Genomic DNA, 23,255 nt, shown 5'->3' with positions numbered 1-23,255 from the left:
ATTTAGTAGATTTTTCATCAAGGAAAAATGTCAGAGGCAATTACGTGTTTTTCATCAAGGAAAAATATCAGAGTCAATTACGTGAACAAAGAGTAAACTTACTCATGAATTATGCTACCAGTAATCATGAATAGTTTTTCAATTTATCCAAAATATCTAATTTTAGAGCCCTAGTGATTAATGCCCACTATTAGCTTATTGCCTAGTGGCTAAAGAAACAAAAGAAGTGATAACCCATTTTTCTTTAGATTAGGTTTGATTGCCTCATACAACCTTTTTGGTTCTCTTCTTGGTTTCTAGATGAACTCTGAATGGCATATGTTGAAGAACCACAAAGTGAAAGGAGGCTGAGTTACTGGGTCTCTATCAGACTAGAAATGTTTATAAGGACTGGTAGGTGAGTAAGAAATAAACTTTTGTTGCACCACTAAGATTTGATGGTTTATCTGTTACTGTAGCTAGTGTTACCTAAACTAGTACAGTGCTGGAGGGTTAGCTACCATCTCCCACCTCTCGCAGGGGGGAAAATTTATGTGTGATTTTAGCTTGAGGATGTATGATTTTCTACTGTTCTAATTCATGTATGTCAAAGGAAAGAAGAAAAAAATTGCATCATATTCATGAAAGTAATTTCCACATAACCACTCTTATGAATTCTTACAACAACTGAAAACAAGCTATATATCAGTAATGGAATTCTATTTTTATTTTTTTTAACTGAAGCTAAATATACATTTTATTTATTTAGGTGGTATCTCTGTGACTTGTTTCTATTGAATGAATGCTTATTTAATTACTTTAAACTTAAATTTAGCCTCAAAAATTGAAATGTGATTTGAGCAGTCTGTGGGATTTTTAAAATATATCATTGGGATGGATATGCTACATGGTATATTAAATCCTAGATAACCAAGTACAGGGCTTGGTTGCTGAAGCTTGAGAAAGATGATTTTAGAACCAATAAAATAGAGGAGTCTTAGTACTTATGTAAATTATTTGCACTACACTCTCTTGAAACTGCTTATCTTTTTCCTTCAGCATTTTAAAGATGTCATGCCCTTGTCATTATACCTTTCCTTGATTCTAATGAGAAATCTGCCATCAGTATTATTGCTTTTTTCCCTGAATATAGCATGTGTTTGTGTGTGGGGGCAGGAGTAAGAGTGAAGGCATCTGCTTTTATCTCTATCTTTGGTTTTCAGATGTTTGACTGTATATTTATCCTATTTGACATCCACTATATATATATTTTTTTTGAGTCTGGGATTTGTGGATTTTATCTTTCATCAATTTGGACTTTTCTTTACATTCATCTCCTCAGATATTTCTTTGGCTACATTTTCTTCCTCTTCTAATTGGAATCTAGTACATGTACATTTGATCACAAGTTTTGGATGCTTTTCTCAGTTAAAAAAAATTTTTTTTCTCCTTTTATTTTAGTTTGGATAATTTCAATTAATTTGACTTGGAATTCACTTATCCTTTCTTCTGCCTTTTTAGGCTACTGTAAATAAAATAAATCTACACTTATGATATTATATTTTTAAATCCTAAAATTTCCTCTTTTTTTTTTTTTAAAGATTTTATTTATTTATTTGACAGAGAGAGATCACAAGTAGACAGAGAGGCAGGCAGAGAGAGAGGAGGAAGCAGGCTCCCTGCCGAGCAGAGAGCCCGATGTGAGGCTCGATCCCAGGACTCTGGGATCATGACCTGAGCTGAAGGCAGAGGCTTTAACCCACTGAGCCACCCAGGTGCCCCAATTTCCTCTTTTTTTAATTACTGTGCTCTACTGGAATGAAGTTCTGCATTATATCCATATGTTGACCACTTTTTCAATTAGTTTTAAAATGTATTTTAAAATGTATTTATAGGGCTGCCTGGGTAGCTCAGTTAAATGTCTGCCTTCAGCTCAGGTCATGATCCCAGGGTCCTGGAATTGAGACCCGCTTCAGGCTCTCTGCTAAGCAGGGAGTCTGCTTCTCCCTCTCCCACTGTGCTCTATCTCTCTCTCAAATAAATAAATTAAAAAATTTAAAATATATATATTTATATTAAAATTTTTATTTACTAATTCCAACATTTTGATCATATTTGGGTTTACTTCTATTGACTGTTGATTATATTGATTGGTTATATTGATGAATGGCATCACCCTGCTTTTTCAAATACCACATAATTTTTAATTTTATGCTAAAAATTGTGTGTAAAAGGACTGCAAATATTATTTACCGAAAAACAAGAAGTGCCATGCTTATGACACTTCTGCAAATAATGAAGCTGGAGCAGTCTGATCTGTTGTTGAACTGGCTCTGAGGCTTGTGCTAGTTTTAGTTAGATCAGTAGTTCACTACAGGTTTCAAATGTTTTATGAGAAGGATTGGGACTAGTTTATCTGAGAACCAGTGTAATTCTTTATGTCTTACAGCCCAGTAGCCATATTTCCATGCCACCTAGATTTTTTTTTGGTTCCCATGGTGTTCTCTTGGCTCTCTTCAGCCAGGCTTCTGACTTTTGGAGTTTCTCTATTTCTACATTGCTGCTGTGCTCTTAGCTTTTGGCATGCTACTGCCTTGCACTCAGGTAAGGGCTATGAGTGACTTAGAGGATGATGTTTCTCAGCTATCCTGTCATGCACCCAGGTTTCAGTTGCTGTGTACTTGATCCACCTTTTCAGGAAATCTCTATCTTCTTTCCCTGTCTGCAGGCTTTAGAGCACCACCATGTGCACTCCGTAAGGCTTCAAGTGCAGGAATATCTCCCTGCTCTCTGCTCAGCTTCCATCCTTCAACTGACTATACATGTGTTCAGTGAAAGCTCTGAAAAATTGGTGATTGAGCACACTCTCATGGGATCCCCTTCATGACAGCCACATGAGGCTATAAAGCATTTACTGAAATTTTGGCTAGATTCTCATTACTTCTATTTACAGTGAGTTTGCTCCTCCTCCTGTGGCCATGGATTTGGGTTTCTTCTCTCCTAAGGAAGGTTATTTCCTTTTGGTACTTTAATCCAACTATATATCTTTTTATCTTCAGCTCTCTAGTAGAAAAAAAAATCCATAATTTTATAATTTGTCTGCCTTGTTCTCTTTGTTAGAGTGGGAGAAGTGGTCTCATGATTTTATACATCCTAACCAGAAGCACCTGTATCCTTATAATAAATTCCTTTTCTGCTTTAATTTCTGATGTTTGCATCAAGGACCAGAATTGGTATTACTCATCATGTATTAATCAAGAGAAATAAAGTAATTTAATCACAATCACAATCACATAAATTAATTTATTTAATTATTTAATCTCAGGTAATATTCAAATATTTTTGGAAATTACTGTAGCCAAATACATATGAATATGACTAATACTTCCTCCTGGTCTTAAATCTTTTAATTCAATCAAATTCCATTCTATTTCTGTTCTGAAACAAGTTTTTAAAAAAATATGTTAAAGATAGCCTTCCTCATAAATACATGAATATAATCTTTCTATATAGCCTCAGGCTTAATAACCCTTTAACTTATTACATATATTAGTATATATAATATGTAATATTTTGGGGGTGCCTGGGTGGCTCAGTGGGTTAATGCCGCTGCCTTCGGCTCAGGTCATGATCCCAGGGTTCTGGGATCGAGCCCCGCATCGGGCTCTCTGCTCAGCAGGGAGCCTGCTTCCTCCTCTCTCTCTGCCTGCCTCTCTGCCTACTTGTGATCTCTGTCTGTCAAATAAATAAATAAAATATTAAAAAATAATAATAATATGTAATATTTTGTATGTAGACATTTTGATTTCATTAATCATTTTTTCTGCTTCTTTTCTGGGACCTCTACAATTTCTTATAATTCTATGATCATAGGAAAACTAAAATGAGATATTGTATTTACACAAGTGGGAACAATGTATGTACTAGTTTTATTATCTTTTATAAAACTGTTCCTATTTCTTTCAAAGATCATTGTATGTTCCACAGACAAAATGGCATTAAATGATCATGTTTTGATTTTGCAAATAGATAATTAATCTTCTATATTATATTTTTGCATTTTATTTTATACTCCTTATTCAGTGGACACATGATTATAAACAAATGTTTCTAGGTTATCAAATATGTGTATGAATTTTCTAACTTTAATTTTTCTAAGTGAGCACAGCACATTTCATTTCTTAAAGAAGATATTCAAAATAGCTATGCAGAAATATTTTAGGTTTTAGTTGAATTATTGGAATTGTTTCAGAAATATTTGTCTTGTTTTGTTTTGTTTTTGTTTTTGTTTGATTTTATTTATTTATTTGACAGAGAGAGATCTCAAGTAGGCAGAGAGGCAGGCAGAGAGAGGAAGAAGCAGCCTCCCTGCTGAGCAGAGAGCCCGATTGCAGGGCTTGATCCCAGGACCCTGGGATCATGACCCGAGCCAAAGGCAGAGGCTTTAACCCACTGAGCCACCCAGGTGCCCCTGTTTCAGAAATATTTGAATGGTTTCTTTTTTTTTTGTTTTTGTTATTGTTGTTGACCTATTACCCAATGGTGGTAAACCTTTCTGCCCATTGCCAAGGGCCCAATTATTTATTATTTACCAGTATATTTTCTAAAGCTCCTAATTCTTATACTCTATCCATTCATCAATCTCTATCATGCCAGACTTCCATTTTCTCTATATGAGATGCATATCTTATTTGATGTGAATGGTCCTCTTACTACTTGAGAAAGTTGATTACCACTTGTTCAAATATAGAGATAGACTTTGCTACTGACTCAAAGAAATAGGGCACCTTGTCCTCTTTGTCAAAGAAGGACATAGACTGTAGAATAAAGAAACCAAGTGTATTAATGTCCAAATTATCTGTCTGCTCCTTATGGGGCACTACTATGAGCCATCCCTGTGGGAAGATTATGCTTATCAGGTTTTACCATGTAGCTTTCTTTGTCCGATTAAATATGAATAGCAATGTCATGTTCTAGTTCTGGGCAGATTCACTGAGAGCCATTGCCATTCTTCTTCCTCCTCCTCCTCCTCCTCCTCTTCTTCTTCTTCTTCTTCGTCTTTTTAAAGATTTATTTATGTGAGAGAGAGAAGGAGACAGAGCTAGGGGAGGGGCAGAGGGAGAGAGAGCATCCCAAGCAGACTTCCCACTGAGGGCAGAGCCCAACACGGGGCTCTATCCCTCAACCCTGAGATTATGACCTGAGCCAAAATCAAGAGACAGATGGTTAATTGACTGAGCCACCCAAGTGCCCCAGTAATGCCATTATTCTCTTCCCTCTGCTCTAAGAGTAGCGATATCCTAGGTAACAACTGATCCTTCAGCCTATATCGCAGAACAAAGAAGACACATAGAGCAATATATATGTAACATGAATAAGAAATAAACAATTTTTGTTGTAAACCATAGAAATATAGAAGTTCTTTCTTATGGTGGCATAATCTGGCAAAAGTTTACCAATGGAGAATTTTGGGGGGTTAGAATTATGTACTGTTTATGGCTTTGTTTCTAAAACAAGTATGGAAGTACAGTTTTTCTGGAAGTGTTTAAAATATATATGTTTATTCCTGAAAAATATTTCTTATTAGATTAGAGATGGAAACTTCTTTAAGAACTTTCCCTGATTCCTCAGTGTCATCTAGATGCTCTTTTTCTTTTTTTCCTTATCATCCAATGCAAACTTGTAGATATTGGTTTGCTTAAGTTCTCATCAATTAGAGTGTATACTTTTTGGGAGAAGTGACTTTGTCATATTTAACTTTAGGTACAACATCTAGCACAGTACCCAGACCATGCTGATGCTTCTAAATGTTTATTAATATGTAGACAAAAATCCACAATCTGAAAAAGCCAAAGTGACTAATTTGTAGCAAACCTGACCTGATCTGAACTCACTTGACAAGAAAACCTGATCTGAACTGACACAAAAGCATATAGTTATTAATTAACCTACATAGAATGAACCTTTATAAGTTTAACTTAGGATATATTAAACATTTTATTGTAGGGTGCTGCTCTAGGCTCCCCAGGTAATGTTACATGATGTGGTATGTATGTACTGTATCACCTTTCTAAAATCCCTCAAACTCTGATTTCTAAAACACATCCTGGCTCCAGGAATTTAAGATAAGAGATTGTGGACTTGTGTCAGCAAAGGAGCATTTTCTGGACTGTGACCAATCTTTTTTTTCTCTGTAGTCATAGATGCTTTCATCCTTTATTGGATAAATGCCTTTTTGGATTTTTTGTGACCATCTTGAATTATTTATAACTTTCAAGAATTTTGCACCTAACTATATAAAAAGAGCGTAATTGCAATTTCAACAACCATAGTTGATAATAATATGACTTTACTAAGAGGTAGATATAAATATTGATGGCTCTTGTTCATAAAGTCTACCATGCTAGCATTAAAGGAAGATATGTAAATATTGATATACTTTTAACCTATAGAGTAATTTCACAGGGTGAACATAGCCAATTTGGGAGTTTAACAAAAAAATTAACTGTGAACAAATATTTGTTTCTAGTGCCTCTGTGTGAGAAAAAGCAATCATCCTGCATTAGGAATTCATCATTAATATAGGATTACACTGTGAGTGGGAGATCACACACATAAGCACATATGCACATGGATAAGAACCGTGTGTTTTGTTAAATGGTACAAATGAGGCTGGGCCTCTCCCTTGTAATAATGTAATTCTAATTTTTTCTAATCTACAAGTGGCACCAATGGGTTAGTGGTGGTTGTGCTAAGATCTATATAGCTACTATATTTTCCCCATGTATAAATTCTAATTTAATCATAGATAAAAAGGCAATAAAATATACACAGAGTTTTAATATAGTCCATGCCATTTGCTGCTTTTTGATATGAGCTGCTTTATATTCTGATTATGTTGCTGCTATAAAATGAACAAAGGGTAACATGGAATTTGATAAAGACAAGAAAACTTTTATTAAACTTTTACAACAGTGAAATAAATTATTCATGCAATTGTATGAATAATGGTATCCATGCTGATTAAATCGGCTAAGAGGAGGCAAAATATTCACGTGCATGGCATGAGTTCCATTTTCAAACAGTTCTGAAATGAAAATGCAATATAAAACAACACAGTAGTCGGTCCCCAAAAATGGAAAGAAAAAATGTGGAGTACAGTATTAATTCAAAAGAGGAGGGAAAAGTTTAAAGCACTTGCACTTCTGAAATCCACTAGCCAGAAGGAATTTTCAAAGACAGAAAAAATAATCCACCACTTCAAAGGAATTTAATGAAAGAGAAATAGCAAAGATGACTAGGGTGCAAGAGGGACAGACCTAAAGCTTAGAGAAGGGAGAGAATGAGTATTTATGCAATGAACCATTGCATAGCTTATTCCATTTGGGGCTTGAATAAAATGGGCTTCTCTCCAAATTGGGCTGTTGGGAACCTGCCAGCATTTTTGGGATGATCTGAGAAAGGACCTGCTGCTGGTAATAAATAAGGTGTCTTCCAGATCTCTGCCACCCACTTTAAGATTTGTGACTATCACTTGTCCTGTCATCAAAATGTTCACAAAAAGAAAGTGTCAGAGTTCATACTTCTTCCCTTTCCACATCACTGAGCACAAGAAATGGAGGAGAAAACCCCTGCCACCCACAGAATTCCAAAGAGCTGAGTGCATGCTGCAGAACACACAGACAAAGTAGGAGGAGAGGAAAAATAGCTCCTACTTGAGCCTAGCAAAGAAGTGGGGAGGGAAAAAGGGCACATGGGGGAAGGAAACTGACCAAATGGTAGCATTCCTTACCAATCATGCACACATCCACCTTCAGAAAAATTCTTCGCCACAGACAGCATACTTTTTATTACCAGGCAGTCCCTCTGATTAGGGTACTGGCATCTGGGCCAGTTTGTCAGGACTGCTGGAGATGACTGGTGTCTGTAGGACTCATTGCTGACAGTCCGCCAGCATGCATGGCCAGGCCTTCCTGCCTGCTTGCCACTTGGTCTGTTTTGATTGGTTCTTTGTCCTGTTTGGTGCCATGCTACCTATTCTCTGTGACTGTCGCCTTTGTTCTAATCCAAGCCACTGAGAGCTCCCAGAAGAATTCTCTCACCCCCGGGGAAACTTACCATATTTCCCTCTCTGACCTCTTCTTCCTCCTTTGTCTCCATGTTCCCGTCCTTCCTCATTTGCCTCCTCTTCTGACTAGACCTAGGGCTTTTTCAGTTTAGGAGGCCTTTTATTAAGTGTAGGAGTAAAGACAGAAAGGGTACGGAATTTTCACTGGGAACCCTTTGCTCCTCAGGGGAGACATATTATAATGTATACCTATCTTAGTCTTACCTTATACTTTGAGAAAAGCCATCTATTTGTAATACTGGTGCCCCTAGTTTGGCCAGTTTTTCAAAGCTCCTTCTTTCTTTGGAGAGTCAAACAACGGTGAGCTGAGCTCTCAGCCTGCCTGACTGAAGCAAGTCCAGGGCTGTTCTTGAACATTTCTGAGAATCCCCTGTGAATGTCTCAATGCTGCATACAGTTATTCTAGCTTCTGCTTGTCACTTCTTACTGGGGACCACTGCTCCCACACCACACTCCACCAACTATCTCATTATTCTTGTCCAGGCCGCTGCCACCATCCCTGTATTTCCCCAACCCAAAGCTATTGTGTTTGACAGGATTAATGAAGATTCATAGGGTACAAGAGGGGATTTAAAATACAGAGTGGAAAGCGCTTTTAAACAATCACTGTCAGAGTCTATGTGCTTCCTTTCAAAGGATCCCTTTGGTTTCTCCCCCTTCTTGCCTCTGATAACTGGCACTTATGGTGCCCTGGCCCGTACTTCCTTTCTTAGGCCCTCTCCTCCTAGAACATAGAGCCCCAACCCCAAAAAAAGAGTGTAGTATATGTAAATCCTGTTCTAAATTGTGGGCATTTGGATATTTCAAAAGTCAGGGGTTCTCTGAGAACAGAGGGTAGGTGCATTCATTACACACCCATGACTAAACAAGGCTCAGCAAAGTGGTATCTCTCACACAAAGCAAGTGGGTTTTTTAGTGACAATGCACAGGCAGCAATATGAGAAAATTCTATTAAATAAATACCTTGTAACATAATGCTGAAACAGAGAATTATTTAAAGGCTAGGGATCCCATTTCTCTTTATAAACCAAACTCTACTGCCATGAGTGGTGGCTCTCTGTTACATAATGATGCTGCCTCGAAGAAAGAAGGATGGCCTTTCCCAAATCATAAAGCTGGGTTAGGCTTTGTTCTTGTGCAGTATAATGTCTTCCCTAGTGAGTATGACAAGATCGAATGGTTATTTTTAAATCCTGTATGTACCAGTCATTGGGCTTGGTGTTTGGGATAAAAACATAGAAAACATGGGCACTGCCTTTAAATTGCTTACAGTCTAATAGGAGAAACAGACCAAAAGAAATACACAGTGCCTTTTACACAGTAATAAAAATGCATATAGGATACAATGAATGCATGGTCAATTCTGGAAGGGATGAGCGGAGGAGCAGAGGAAGAAAGTTCTTCATTGAGTGGGTCACGCCTGAGTTGAATCTTGATGATGAGTGTTGAAGGACAGAGTTGGGAGTGGTGGTGTTGGGTTTTCAGAAGTGTCTGAACCGAAGAGTGTGAAAAAGGATGCATGAGAGCCCCTCTGTAATTCCATCAGACAACTTTCTCTCCTCATCCTGTTTTGGAGATTCTTTCCCATGACAACCTTTAGTATTTCCAAAATAATATAAAATATAGGAAATGATACCTCATTAAAAGCAAACAATCAGCTTCAGGGTTCAGAATGACACATTCCTGCAGCACATAAAGTGATTCCTCTAACTTTTTCTTTCTACAGCCAGATCTTTAATGTATTATATGTTCCACTGTCTCTAAATGCTAATGGTTAAAAACATCAAATCCATGATCAAGGTGAGGGAAAAGGGAGACAGCATAATCATGTCAGTGATAGATCTATATTTACTCAGTAAAGCATGACTGGACTAAATTATGAGTCCTGTCTGTCAAACTGCACAAAATATAGTCAAGTTGCTGATCTCAGAATTTATAACACATGCTGTTTTTATATTTGAACTTGGTCATAGAAGGAAAAATTTTAAGAGTCCATTCCGTATAAATTTATAACTACTATACTTCTTGAAATATATTTCCATTGTGTAAGCTAAATTTATAAAGAAAAGCTAGTTGAAATATGGTTAATGTATTAAAGTTCAAATGTTCCTTGTCCTATGGTAGAGGGCTACAGAAAATTCTAGAATTTCCATGTGCAGGAAAAGTCCATATCCCCCCACTGCCTGGAAGGGTGTTAGTTTTTCCCATCCCTGCCATGTTTTGTATATCAGGGATACCCATATATTTTAGGGGATGTGACCAGGGAAGAAGTAGGTATTCCCTCAGAAACAGCTACATAGAAATTGGATTTTCTCAGTCCCCATTTCTCTGCATGAGAGTGTCCTTTAGGTGAGAAGCTTCAACATCTAATTGTTATCATGGTAGAAAACTGTGGAAAACAATAAAGGAAGGGACTGTCCCTTTTATAATTAACTGCTATATATTGAGTAGCCTTTGTATTCTTTGTACTTTGGTAGGCCCTCTAAGAGATAAAAGAGAAAAATCGATCAAATGATGGGCCATTCTTCTGTCCAAATCCCTTTAATGTGTTCCCAACTCTTTCAGGAAAAATCAAAGACTGGAGGGGTGCCTGGGTGACTTGGTTGGTTAAGTGTCTGCCTTCGGCTCAGGTCATGATCCCAGAGTCCTGGGATCCAGTCCAGTGTTAGCCTCCCTGCTTAGTTGGGAGTCTACTTCTCCCTCTCCCTCTGCTGCTCTCCCTGCTCTCCTCTCTCTCACACTCAAATAAATAAATAAAATCTTTAAAAATAATCAAAGACTAGAAAGCCCTGCACAGCTTCTGCACCAACCCCAGTATGGGACTCTATCTCTTTCTGCTTCTTCCCTAGCTCAGTCCACTCTAGCCATACTGGATCCTTCGCTTCTCTTGAACATGAGGCCATTCTTCTGCTGCACATCAATGGCGCTGGCTGGTCTCTCCATCTGCAAGCTCTTTCACCAGATGTCCTCATGGCACATTGCTTCATTTCCTATGTCAATGTCATCTTAGTGAGGCCTCCCCATTACCATGTTTAAAATGTCAACAAAGTGCTTCCACCCTCATCATTCTGCACTTTCTTTTTCCATCTCCTACTTATTATTTCTTTATTGCCCTCTTTACTCTTTGTCATACTGAGTATTTTACTTTTTTATTTATTGACTCTCTCTAGAAGGGAAGACATTCCAAGAGTCTGGGCACCAGCACCTTATTCTTTTGATAGTACAGTGCCTGCCTCCCACAGCCCTGGTTGTTTACTCTTTCCTAAGTACAGCCATTGTGTGGCCTTGTGTGGCATGGTGTCATGGTGTCCTCCTCCCCTGGGCTGTGAATGTATGTGACTGAGAAGCTGCATGGCATGCACCTGTCCAGTGTCAGGTGTATTTAGCCATCCTCAAAACCCTGGGGCAGGAATCCCTCCATCACCAACAGGGTGAATAGGAGACAGTTAAAACAAGGAGATGCTTACAAGGAGAGACATATACAAGAATCAATAATGTAATTGAGGATGTCTAAACAGGTGGTTAATTAGGTGATAGTAAGTAAGAACATGGTAGGAGCTCAGAAATATTTGTATATTTAATTTTAATTTAATAAACAAAGTCTTTTATGAAAAATTATAATAAAGACTTTGAAATTGGAATAAAAGTGACTGGCACATGTCCTGTTTGGTGCACTGTTCTGGGTTATTACTGCCTTCATTGTCTTTGAGCATTTTAGTAAGTTGCAGAAAATTGATAATAATGTAGTGACTCTTATTCACAGAAATAAAAAATAATAATTGTGTCTGGCAAAATACAATGGACTGTTGTCCTTTGGAGAGACCCACTTTGCATTTCTTTATAATTTCACCTCAAAATTCTTTATACACACACACACACACACACAGACACACACACACACACAAGGTTCTTAGAATTTTCCTTTGAACCAGTTGTAACATTTTACTTTTTTTGTGATTCATCGATGAGTTAAGTAAGATGTGTGATACATACTCATTTTATATTTATATGAGAGACATAATTTCATCCTTCAAATATTACGCTTTAACAATGCCATTTCCACTAAAACATGAAAAATGGCTTATACTATCCTATCCTTATTCTTGTCATAAGACACTTTAAATTTTGAACAATATGGTAAATTATAATGAAATCAGGCATGTGAAATTATGACTATGTCTACCTGAAAGCGAACATCTGGAGGAAACATGAACATTTCAGGCAGCCAAATTCAGATACTTGGCTCTGAATAGATAAAACATCTGGATTTTTGTGAATTGATTAATTTCCATCCACCTCTCCTATTTTGGCTTTATTCAGACACAGCCTTTCTTCTGACCCCATACCTTTTCCTAACACTCTACAAACATCCCTCTCTGTTGTGTAGAAAGCATTTTTTTCTTCTACCTTTCTCTGCTCCTTCACATTGTATTCATGATAATAGACTCTATTTTTGCTTAATTATTACTTAAACTATTGCTTGAAGCCATCAATAAAGACAAAGAAAAATAAAGACATTTATATTTAGTGTACCTGAGAAATAATTTTTATTATGGCTTTTCAATAGGTAACTATAAGAAGATTATTTCATTTATTTTCATATAATTTTGTGGGTTTTCTTTCCTCGAGAGCTGTTTCTGCTAAATATTCCAAAATACCACACATGTACAAATAAAAAATGTATCTGTCCATTTTGTATTCAGCATCATACTCTTGCAAAGAGACAGATAAGGGAAGACTCATGATGTGCTTTAGAAGTACCTAGCTACATCATACAAACTCAAGGCCATGACTAGGGAGGAAGGTCATAGAGCCAAAAATATATCTGAACCTGAAAGTACAATGTAGCATTCACTTCAGTTCATCGAATAGTGAGACTAAGTGGTCAAAGCCAAATTGTGAAATCAATGACTTTCATTTTTATTTTTTATTATAGATTTACCACTTGGCAACAGTTACAACAACAACAACAGAAAATCTCAAGGAGTGCAGAAAGAACTAGTGCAGTGGGTTGTCCCAGTTTATATTCAGTTCCAGTTTATATTCAGTTTTGTCAATTTGACCTTCACAGGTCTGTAATTACTGTAATCACAGCCTGCTGAATGTGCTAACAATCAAAGCATCCCAATTTGAACAGTTCAACAATAGCCTTTTTAATAGGGGGTAAAACCATGCCAAAAAGACTGGCTGCTTTACCTCCAGCCTTTTCTGAAGACATTGGATAATAGGAAACAGGTATCAAAAATTCTCCTCTTAAAAATAGGCTGCACAGAGATGATCCCAAGTCTGTTACTAAGAGAACCACTTAGAAAGAGAGTTCCTCCCATCCCTTTGTGGCTGATTCTTCCCAATGTCTGATGATGTAGATGAAATATTGTCTGCTTTTAAGGCCTTCACTTTGAACACCCAGTGGTGCCTATGACATTTTCAAAGGTGAAAAAGAATTAGTAAAATAGGTTAGTGTGAGATGGCCCCAAAGGCATCACTGGTATTGGGGACCTCTTTCCCCACAAGTAATAGGGAGAACCATATTGATTTATAAGCATGTTAACCTCAGGCTTGTCTGCATTTTCTGTTGTTTCCTTCTACTATTACTACAGATTTACTGTGAATTATCTGTGACATCTTTCTCAATGCCTGGTGGACAAACACAGGCATTTATAAGGCCCTAAGATTAGAATAGACTGGTCTTAAAATAGTTTGTGATTCATGTTTTTGTGGTTGTTTTGTATTTGCTAATCGGTTCTTATATGAATTGTCATCTATGAATCTGGATTCCTGCAGCTCTAGAGTGTCAAGGCTCAAAGGAAATCAGAAAATATCTAGTCTATATCTTTAACTTTTCTGTTTTGTTTTTTTGCCAAAGAACCATTTTAACAAGTTAAATCAGTGTGTAAAAACAAAAAAGAGCAGAGCTTCTCTGAGCCTAGACTTGCAGAATCCTACCTGCTTAAGTGTCTCTTTTATCAACTCTCCCCAGCCCCCAGCATAGCAGAACTCTAAGGCACCAGGGAGCATAGTTTGAAATTTAATCCAAGGTTCCAGAGCCTAGAGAGATAGACTAACTTAGCCAAGGTCCCTGTTAACTTCCAGAGTCACCTTTCTCTGGTCAGCTGAGTCAACCACAAATAAACACTAAAAATATTACAGCAAGCAATTATTTATCCCTCTGTTATATATTTTCCCCACTGTCTTCCCTTATTTTTTCATTCTACTCCAAAAGACAGGCAAGTACTTTCCTAGTGATTTCAGTTCTAGTGGCAGCAGGACTAGTCAGATCAGCCATGTGAGCCAGTGTCCACCTTCTAGAACTTAGCCTTGAGTAGAAAAGAAGGGGATGTTCAAAGCACTGATGGCACTAACAATAAGAACCAGTTTTCACTGAGGGTACCTAGTGTACACACACTGGGATACACATCCAGGTTGAGAAAGGGATCCCCAAAGGCTGATCTCTCTCACTGCCAAAGTGCAGTGTGCGCTAGGCAAATGAGAACATTGCGAATTTTATATATCCACTGTCTTTGAAGGTATGGAAAATTACCCTGCTGACTGGGAAACTCAGATTGTCTTGGTGAAACAGTCTCATAAACATTGTAGAAAGTGGCCAGAGTGAATTTACTGGAGATGTTTCCGCTTTTGTTGGTATTCATCCTTTATTTACTATTAAGAAATAATGGTTGGGGCCCACTTGAACATGAAGGTTCTATGTTGGACCACTTCTGAGTCCAGAAGAGGCATTAAATTAGGAGCAGATCAGCATAAATGGAATATAAGATATCAGGATGGAGAGGACATGAAGAACAAGAAGCAAAACTAATACTTATTGAGCAGCTACTGTTTAACACTTGCTCTGCTAGCTCCTCTCTTTACTTATTTTATGAGTATAATAACCCAGTTGGAAAGTCATTCTTTCCCCTGTGATCCCTTATGACACATAAGGGATCACAGGGGAAAGGTCACCCAGCTCCCCATGTACTGGGTCTGACTGACTGACTCCCTTCAAAGTCATTTCACAGAATTATGATGGTAAGAAATTGGATAATGTTAGGGATTTTGAGCTTCACAATTCAGAGGCTATAAAGTGTTCTAGGATGGCCTTGTCTATGTTCCTCAAGAACACTGCAATTTAATTAAAGGCAAAAGAACATGATACCTTAAGGTGTATTAAGTATATAGTTAAAGAAGTTACCACCATTTAACCTTTGAGGACTAACTGGGACATGTAATTTGTAAGCCAAATGTAGCATTTTTTTTTTTTTTAAGATAAGTGGGTCAAAATAAATCAGTCATGGAAATGAATAAAAGTTTCAGTGTTTCTAAAATATTGTTTAAGGAGTTGGCAAAAAATTATATAACTTTTTCTGAATAAATAATGGACTTCAATTATCAAACAAAATTTTCGGTAAGTATCCAATGTATCCAACGGGAACAAATAGTTATGAATATTGTATGTAACGTTCTACTTCTAACATTCTAAAGTCCTTATATTAATCACTGTTTAGGACCTCTTTGCACATATCTACATTTTCTCAGAGTGATAGAAAAGTGGCCCGGAAGAATGAGTAAAACTGATGTGCAGAGTGAGGAAGGAAAATTTAAATACAAAGCAATTCCTCTAATAAAATGCTCAAGCAGTCTAGAGTAATTTGGGTGCTTGGTGAATCATTGCTTAGCAATTCATGAACACTGTGGGTGCTTGGAATTCAATTCTATTGTCCTTTATCTGAATTGCTTTGAAAAAAAAAAAAGGTCACATGAGAAGGAAAGGAAGTTTTGACTTTCACATGCCTGTTATTGCTAAGGAAACCACTTCCTCAGCATTCACATATTCAGCATGTCTTCACTTTGGCTTCCATACAAATTACATCTTGGAACTGCATTAAGAAACAAACAAGGGTGGAGAATATTTTAAAAACTCAACTCAACTATGGCATGCTCACAGACAAAAAGAAGAGCGTTTTCAGATGCCCTCTCTATTCCGAAGTACTCTAGGTATGCCTGGATGGGGTGTCTAAGAGCTAACAGGATGTCTGAGACTCGAGGGAAGTGGCCTGTGATCTGCCAGTAAACAAATGAGAAGCTAATAGGGCTTTGTTGTGTTTTCTGATTGGCAATGGCTCTGAACTATCTCCTACTTGTAGTGCGGACAAAGAAACAGGAGATGAATTACCATGTTCTAGGACTGAGTGTTCCTTTCCAATTCAAATTACAATAAGAAATAAAAATGGTTAGTCTAGCAGTGTGTAGATTATATAACCTGTCTCCTTTGTGTGTTTTTGTTTTGTTTTGGTTTGGTTTCATTTGCTTTGGTTTGGTTTGGTTTTTGTCTTTTAAGGAGAAAAGAGAAGAAAATGAAGGGATATTTTAGAATGACTGGGGTCATCAGTGGGCCTTATTACACATACAGCTCAACTCAGATGTAGCTCTTTTTGGCTTGAGTAGATCTTAACTACTTGGTGGTTTCTTTGCTTTTATTTACATTTCTATTTTTAACCCAAGTAGAAAAATCTTACGTAGACTGCCTCTTTATCCATTGTAAAAATACAACTATTTTTATTTCTCCCATTAGCACCAGGATTTATGGCTCATCTTCTGCATTTTAGTTCTCAACTTAGTTAATGGAAATTAGGTTCAGAACAAAATTGCACTATTATTAAGAGTAATCTGCAAACAACTACTCAATAGTGAACTTAGAAGAGCGCTCACTTGTTATTACATGGCAGCAACATTGAAAGAGGCGATTCTTAGTTATAATAAAGGTGGAGGCATAGCATTAGCTGAGCATTTGAGAAACAAGAGAGTTAATATCAAATGGGTACCTTGACATTTAAAATGCATTGCTTCAGAAACCATGGATTTAATTTTTATTTTTGGTATATGAGAAAGCTAAATATTTTGAGTGACAGTGAAAATACAGAAAGATGGTTATTTATTTATTTATTGATGATCATCTGTGCACACTCCCAGAAATTTCTGTAAGCACTCTGTTTTTGGGTCGACACTACAAAAAAATTATAAGTTTTATAGTATGCTGGCATGATGACAATAATGTTGATAATAGAAATAGCTAATGTACTTTGAGAATTTAATAAGTGCCAGTCGTGGGGTTGATCACTTTACTTGTATTATTATCTCATTTAACTTCACAACAACCCTGTGAGGTTGATACTATTATAATCTCTGATCTTGCCATGAAAGACTGATACTCAGGGAAGTTAAGTAATTGCTTAAGTTCACTCATTTAGTAAACAATGGGGCTGAGATTTGAAAACTGGTAGCCTCTCCCCAGAGTCTGAGCTCTTAACCAGTATAGTAGGTGTTTCTAGAGAGAAAGCCTTTGACATAGACTGATTTGAGATAACAGGAGGCTGAGGTAAGCAAAGGATTGCCCCCTCCCTTCCTGTCTTAGTAAGTATATATGTAGAGCTCACGTGTGATTCTTTTGAGCTCAAAGTGGCAGATATCACAGTCCTCTGGATGGGGATGGGTTCATCCCCGGCATCAGTCATCCAGGAAAGAGGAGGTCTCATGTGAGGAAAAGAGGGAACATTTGGGCAGGTAGACTAGGTGAGAGTAGAGGTCTTGGTGTGGTTGTCTGGGTAGTAGACATGCCACCATCCTCGCCTCCTGGAGACAGACTAGGAATGTAAAAGGGATCCTCCTGGTGGACAAGATGAGGAAGTCATGTCTTGTCAAACTGGAAAATCAAGTTTCATGGCATGCCCTTCATTTATTTCCTTTAGTAAAGTCACATTTAAATGTTCACTCTGTCAAAGAGGTGCTCCAAGGATGCTAAGGGAAGGGTTATGTGGCTACATTTTCTCAAAATAAATTTCTAGGCCCAAGATGGAGCCAGTCCTGTCCAGGATACCATGTCAGTAAACCAAAAACTTAGGTAACTTTCATGTCTCTGTAAATGTTCCCCTTGACCAGAAATGCAGTATTTCCATTAGCCAATTCCCAAATGCCCAGCCAACTCTGGGCCTTCTTACCTGAAACAAGGTTGACTGTGCAGCTCTCTCCCCACCTTCTCTCTCTTCCTTTCTTCCTTTTTTTTTTTTTTTTTTTTTAAAGAATGAAGCATTCTCTCCACAGCATCTCAAAAATATTTCCCCTAGTAGTTCTGCAGTTCTTTGAATACTCACCATTCTGGTTAAGGCATTAAAGGCTACAATTAAATACAAATGCTATCAAAGCACCTTAATTGACATCTAGCCTAATTTAGTTAAATGGCACCAATCTCCACTGAGTTGCTGAAGCCAAAATCCTAGTTACTCTTGATCCTTTCATAGGCATCAAATTTAGCATTACTAAGTGTCACATCCATATAAAGACATCCTGAAGTTGCCTTCTTCTCCCCGTCACCACCATCTCTCACCTGGGCGGCTGCAGTGCCCTTGTAATTTGTCTAGCTGCTTTAATACTTCTTTTCATTCTTTCCACACATCAGTCAGGGTGAGCTTTTTGCAATTTAATGAGAGTATATCACTCCTCTTAAAATCTTCCGATGAATTTCCATTGTATTTAGAATAGGTCCCAAGCTCCTTCCCTGACTTAGAAAGCCACGTATGGTTTGGACCTGCCTATTTCTTGAAAGTCTTCACCTATTGTTTGTCTCTTCAACCACTATTTGCCAGTGGCAGCTGTGGTCTTTTGACTTTTCTCTGAATCTGCCAAATGCATTCCTACTTTATGGCATTGGTACAAGTTGTCCTCCCTTTCTAGATGTGCCTCTTTCCTTGTCTTTACATGGCTGGCTCCTCTTCATTTAGATTATACTTTAAACATCACCTCTTCAGAGATGACTTCTCCATCCTCCCCACTAAAGTGGCTGAGTCACTCACATTATTACTGGTTTGCTCTTGCTAGAAGGTAGTTTTGATGAAAGCAGGGGCCTTATCTGTCTTGTTCACTGTATGATAACTAGAAATGTGTTGACACCATGGGGGCTCACTGACCACAGGTGAAAGAGAAACCAGCACTTGTTATTAGCCATTATTATTCAGTTCGGTTCAGATTATAGCTAACTACTAAGCTGAAACTGTGAGGAAGCATAGAGTAGTGAAGTTTTCCATTGGGTATGGAGGTGTTGGGGGATGGAGCTAATTGAATCAAATTTGGTCTGTTTCACAACTGATGTGGTCCTAAACAATGCCAATGGGAATATTGATATTAAGGATTCTAAAGTTTGTTTCCACTTTAGCACTTACTGTTACATAGTCTAAACTATAGTTCACTGTCCATGCCTATCATTGGGGACTGGCTGGAATAAAAATGAACAACCCCTGAATCTCTCACTGACTTAAAATGAGTGGAGTTTATTTCTTGCTCATGATATACATTAATCACTTCTGCTTATTGTAGGTCCTCAGGGACCAAATCATATGGAGAAGCCACCATCTTGAACTTGCTAGAGGCTGTGAGAGAAGTAAAAGGCATGGTGTAATGAGTAACGTGATAGCTTTTAAGAATTTCATCTAGAAGTCACACATATCTTGCTCACATTTTATTGATCAGAGTAAGTCATGTCACCTTCTAAATTTAATTGAGTAGGTAAGTGCAAAGAAAAACAGAATAGCACTAATGTCTATCCTGGCCACTGAAACGAGAAGAAAGGGAGACACAAGGTAATCACTGATGGATAGAAACTAGAAAAACCTGTTGAACAGAGGTGATGGCCCTTGGGTGGTGAGAAATGCGCTTGATTGGACTAAAATTCTTCGATTAAGACATGATGACTGTGAGGTGTCTGGGTGGTGCAGGGGGTTAATCCTCTGTCTTCAGCTCAGGTCATGATCTCAGAGTCCTGGGATCGAGCCCTGCATCGGGCTCTCTGCTCAACAGGGAGTCTGCTTCCCCCTTCCTCTCTCTGCCTGCCTCTCTGCCTACTTGTGAACTCTTGTCAAATAAATAAATAAAATTTAAAAAAAGAGAGCGAGACATGATGAACAGTTTTCCTACTTCTGGCTAATAGAATATTGGGGGCCCCAAGATCATTTTTAGTTTTAAAGATTCACTTCTTCCTTCAAGGCTGTTCTTTCTTCAGCTGTACATCTATCATAAAGTTTTGGTAAGCTTCTGTGTTGCTTATTCTGTTTTCCTCATCAAATATATTCCTTTTTTGTCCTATTTTATGCCCCAGGATGACCTCTATGGACTACATTATCCAAACTCCCTTCTCTCTGGCATTTTGTTCATCTGGTGACTGTGAAGCAAGGGGCCTTTCTCTGTTCAGGCTGCTGTAACAGAATACCACCAACTGGGTAGCATATGAACAAAGAAATTTATTTCTCATAGTTTGGAGATAGGAAGTCCAAGACCGAGGTGCCAATATGGTCAGGTGAAGACCCTCTTCTGGATTGCAGACTTGTCCTAATATCCTCACAGGGTAGAAAGGGTTAGGAGGCTCTGTGGGGTCTCTTTTATAAGGCATTAATCCAATTCCTGAGGGTCCCACCATCATGAATTAAGCAACTCCCAAAGACGGCATCTACTAATACCATCAGCTTTGTGGATTTGGATTTCAACATACCAATGTTCAAGGAGTACCTCATCATCCTTAATTGATAGCTTAACTCTGACATGCTTCTGTCAACTGTTTCTATTATTCCTATCTGTTAAATACAATTGACCTTTGAACAACATAGGTTTGAACTGCATGGGTCCACTTATATGCAGATTTATTATTATTTTATTTATAAATACAGTATGGTACTATAAATGTATTTTCTCTTCCTATGATTTTATTAATATTTCCTTTTCTCTAGCTTACTTTGTTGTAAGAATATAATATGTATTACATATAACATACAAAATATGTGTTAATTAACTGTTCATGTTAATCGGTGAGGCTTTCAGTCAACAACAGTAGGCTATTAGTAGTTAAGTTTTGTAGGAGCCAAAAGTTATAGGTGGATTTTTGACTGAAAAAGACACCCCTAGACCCCTGCATTGTTCAGGGTTCAACTGTACTTTGTGTGTCATCTGTTTCCCGCCAAACTGACTTATGCAGCTTCTTAACTATTGGATTCTAAGCAGTGATATATGTCTGTAGCCACCCATAGTTCTTTTCTTGACATATTTCTTAGATTTGCCATGTTTCTTTGATTTCTTACTCCTCTCTTGATTTCTTACTGCCTCTGTCTTTCTCTTAATTGAAAGAACTTTGAGATCTGTGATAGCTGATCCAATTGAAAACTTTTGCTGGGTTTTGTTTTGTTTTGCTGGAACAACTCATTTCATTCAGCAGTGCGATGACCATTCTCTTTGTCCTTAGTTTTGCTAAGGCTGCCATAAATAAAGCACCACAGACTGAGTGGCTTAAACAACAGAACTTTATTTTCTCACAGTTCTGGAGGCTGGAAGCCCAAGATCAACATGTTGGCTAGTTTAGTTTCTACTGATGCAGCTCTCCTTGGCTTGCAGATGGCCACCTTCTCACTGTGTCCTTTTCCCTATGTGCAGGCATCCTTTCTCAGTCTCTACTGGTAAAGATACCAGTTTTATTGGATTAGGGCCCCACTCTATGGCTTCATTTTAACCTAATCACTCCTTTCAAGGCCCTATGTCAAAATAGGGTTACATTCTGAGGTACTGGGGGTTGGGACTTCAACATATGAATTTGGGGAGACACATTTCAATCCATAACATTTTTTTTTAAATGACCTATGTCACAAGGCAGAATTCCAGTTGGCTTTTGTGCATCAAAGCCCTTAGTTTTACCTGTCAGAGAAAGTTGCCTCTTCTAACCCTAAAGGTTCCCAAATTTCCAGGCACTTCCTATTTTCTTTTACTGATGTTTGCAAACCACTTGATTGTTTCTGAAGTCATCTCTTTCTATGGTATCATATAAAATACAGCCAATTGATAATCAATAGATGCTATTCGCACTGTTTTCTAATCTTTTTCTCTAGAGCTATATTTTCTGCCATCCAGGTTATCACAGTCAACAGTTTTACCAAATGCTTTTGTAAAACATCCCTACTACAGTGTTCTAGTCTCCATTGGTAGTTCACTTGTTCTCCACTACCCAGCCTTAAGCCACTACCATATATTGCAGGCTTATTTACTAATTTATATGTTTAGGTACTAATTTTGGTATTATTCAAGATAGGCTAGGTTTGCTGCAGTAAAAATAAAGATTTCTTTCTTTCTTTTTTTAAAGACTAATTTATTTTAGAGCAAGAGAGAGCACAGTTGGGGGGGGGGGCAGAGGGAAATGGGGAGAGAGAATCTCAAGCAGACTCCCCACTGACCACAGAGCCTGAATGGGGGCTCAATCTCACGACCCTGAGATCATGATCTGATCCAAAATAAAGAGTCAGACACTTAACTGACTGAGCCACCCAGGCACCCCAATTGCATTTATTTCTTGCATATGCTACATGCCCACCAAGTCTACAATGTGCTCCTAGTAGTCACTTGGTGACCCAGGCTGTTAAGAGCAGTCACCACCTTGAATATGCCCACTTACCATGCCAGAAGGATAAGAGAACCATTGCTTCTTAAGACCTCTTCTCATATATGACACATATTACTTGTGTTGTTTTTTTTTATATAGTTTATTGACCAAAGCGAGTTGCATAGGTGCTTTTAACCTTAAGGGGAAGAGAACTATTGCTCTACTATGGGCTTGAGAAGGGAATCAGAAATTTGTGGTGAATGGTATTAATGATTACGGCACAGCTTCAACCCTCAATATTTGATGGTTCTGGAAATTAAGAATATAAGTAGCAACAAAGATTTAGGATCATCTGTAGTATAAATTGTGGCTCCATGATAGTATTTTTATTTTTTAAACAGTGTGCTGCTAGTTCTCTCTCCATACACAAAAAAGCAACCATCCCATCCCCTCATGCCATTGAATTGCATATTCAGGGGGTCCTGGGTGGCTCCGTTGGTTAAGCATCTGACTCTTGGTTTTGGCTCAGGTCATGACCTCATGGGTCATGAGATCGAGTCCTACAACTGGCTCTGTAGTGGGCTCTACACTCAGCAGGCAGTCTGCTTGAGATTCTCTCCCTCTGTCCCTTCTCCCAACTCAGGTACATGTGCTCTTTCTCTCTCTCTCAAAAAAAAAAAAAAAATCTTAAAATGAATTACATATTTAGCTCCATGAATATCAGATGACTATTGTGTGTCATTTGGT

General features: G+C 37.9%; 1 long non-coding RNA gene across 1 annotated transcript in view; it reads left to right on the top strand.

The window, feature by feature from the left end:
- Nucleotides 1-305: 305 nt before the first annotated feature.
- LOC125101905 (uncharacterized) overlaps nucleotides 306-23,255 on the top strand; it is a 115,643-nt gene continuing 92,693 nt past the window's right edge. The window contains exon 1 of the long non-coding RNA XR_007127966.1: nucleotides 306-397. This is a non-coding gene — a long non-coding RNA (uncharacterized LOC125101905). The remainder of the gene's footprint in view (nucleotides 398-23,255) is intronic.

This window comes from Lutra lutra, chromosome 6 (genome assembly GCF_902655055.1).
Source record: "Lutra lutra chromosome 6, mLutLut1.2, whole genome shotgun sequence".
Lineage (NCBI taxonomy): Eukaryota > Metazoa > Chordata > Mammalia > Carnivora > Mustelidae > Lutra > Lutra lutra.
Note: the sequence above shows the minus strand (reverse complement) of the source record. Positions and strands in the feature narration are given on the sequence as shown.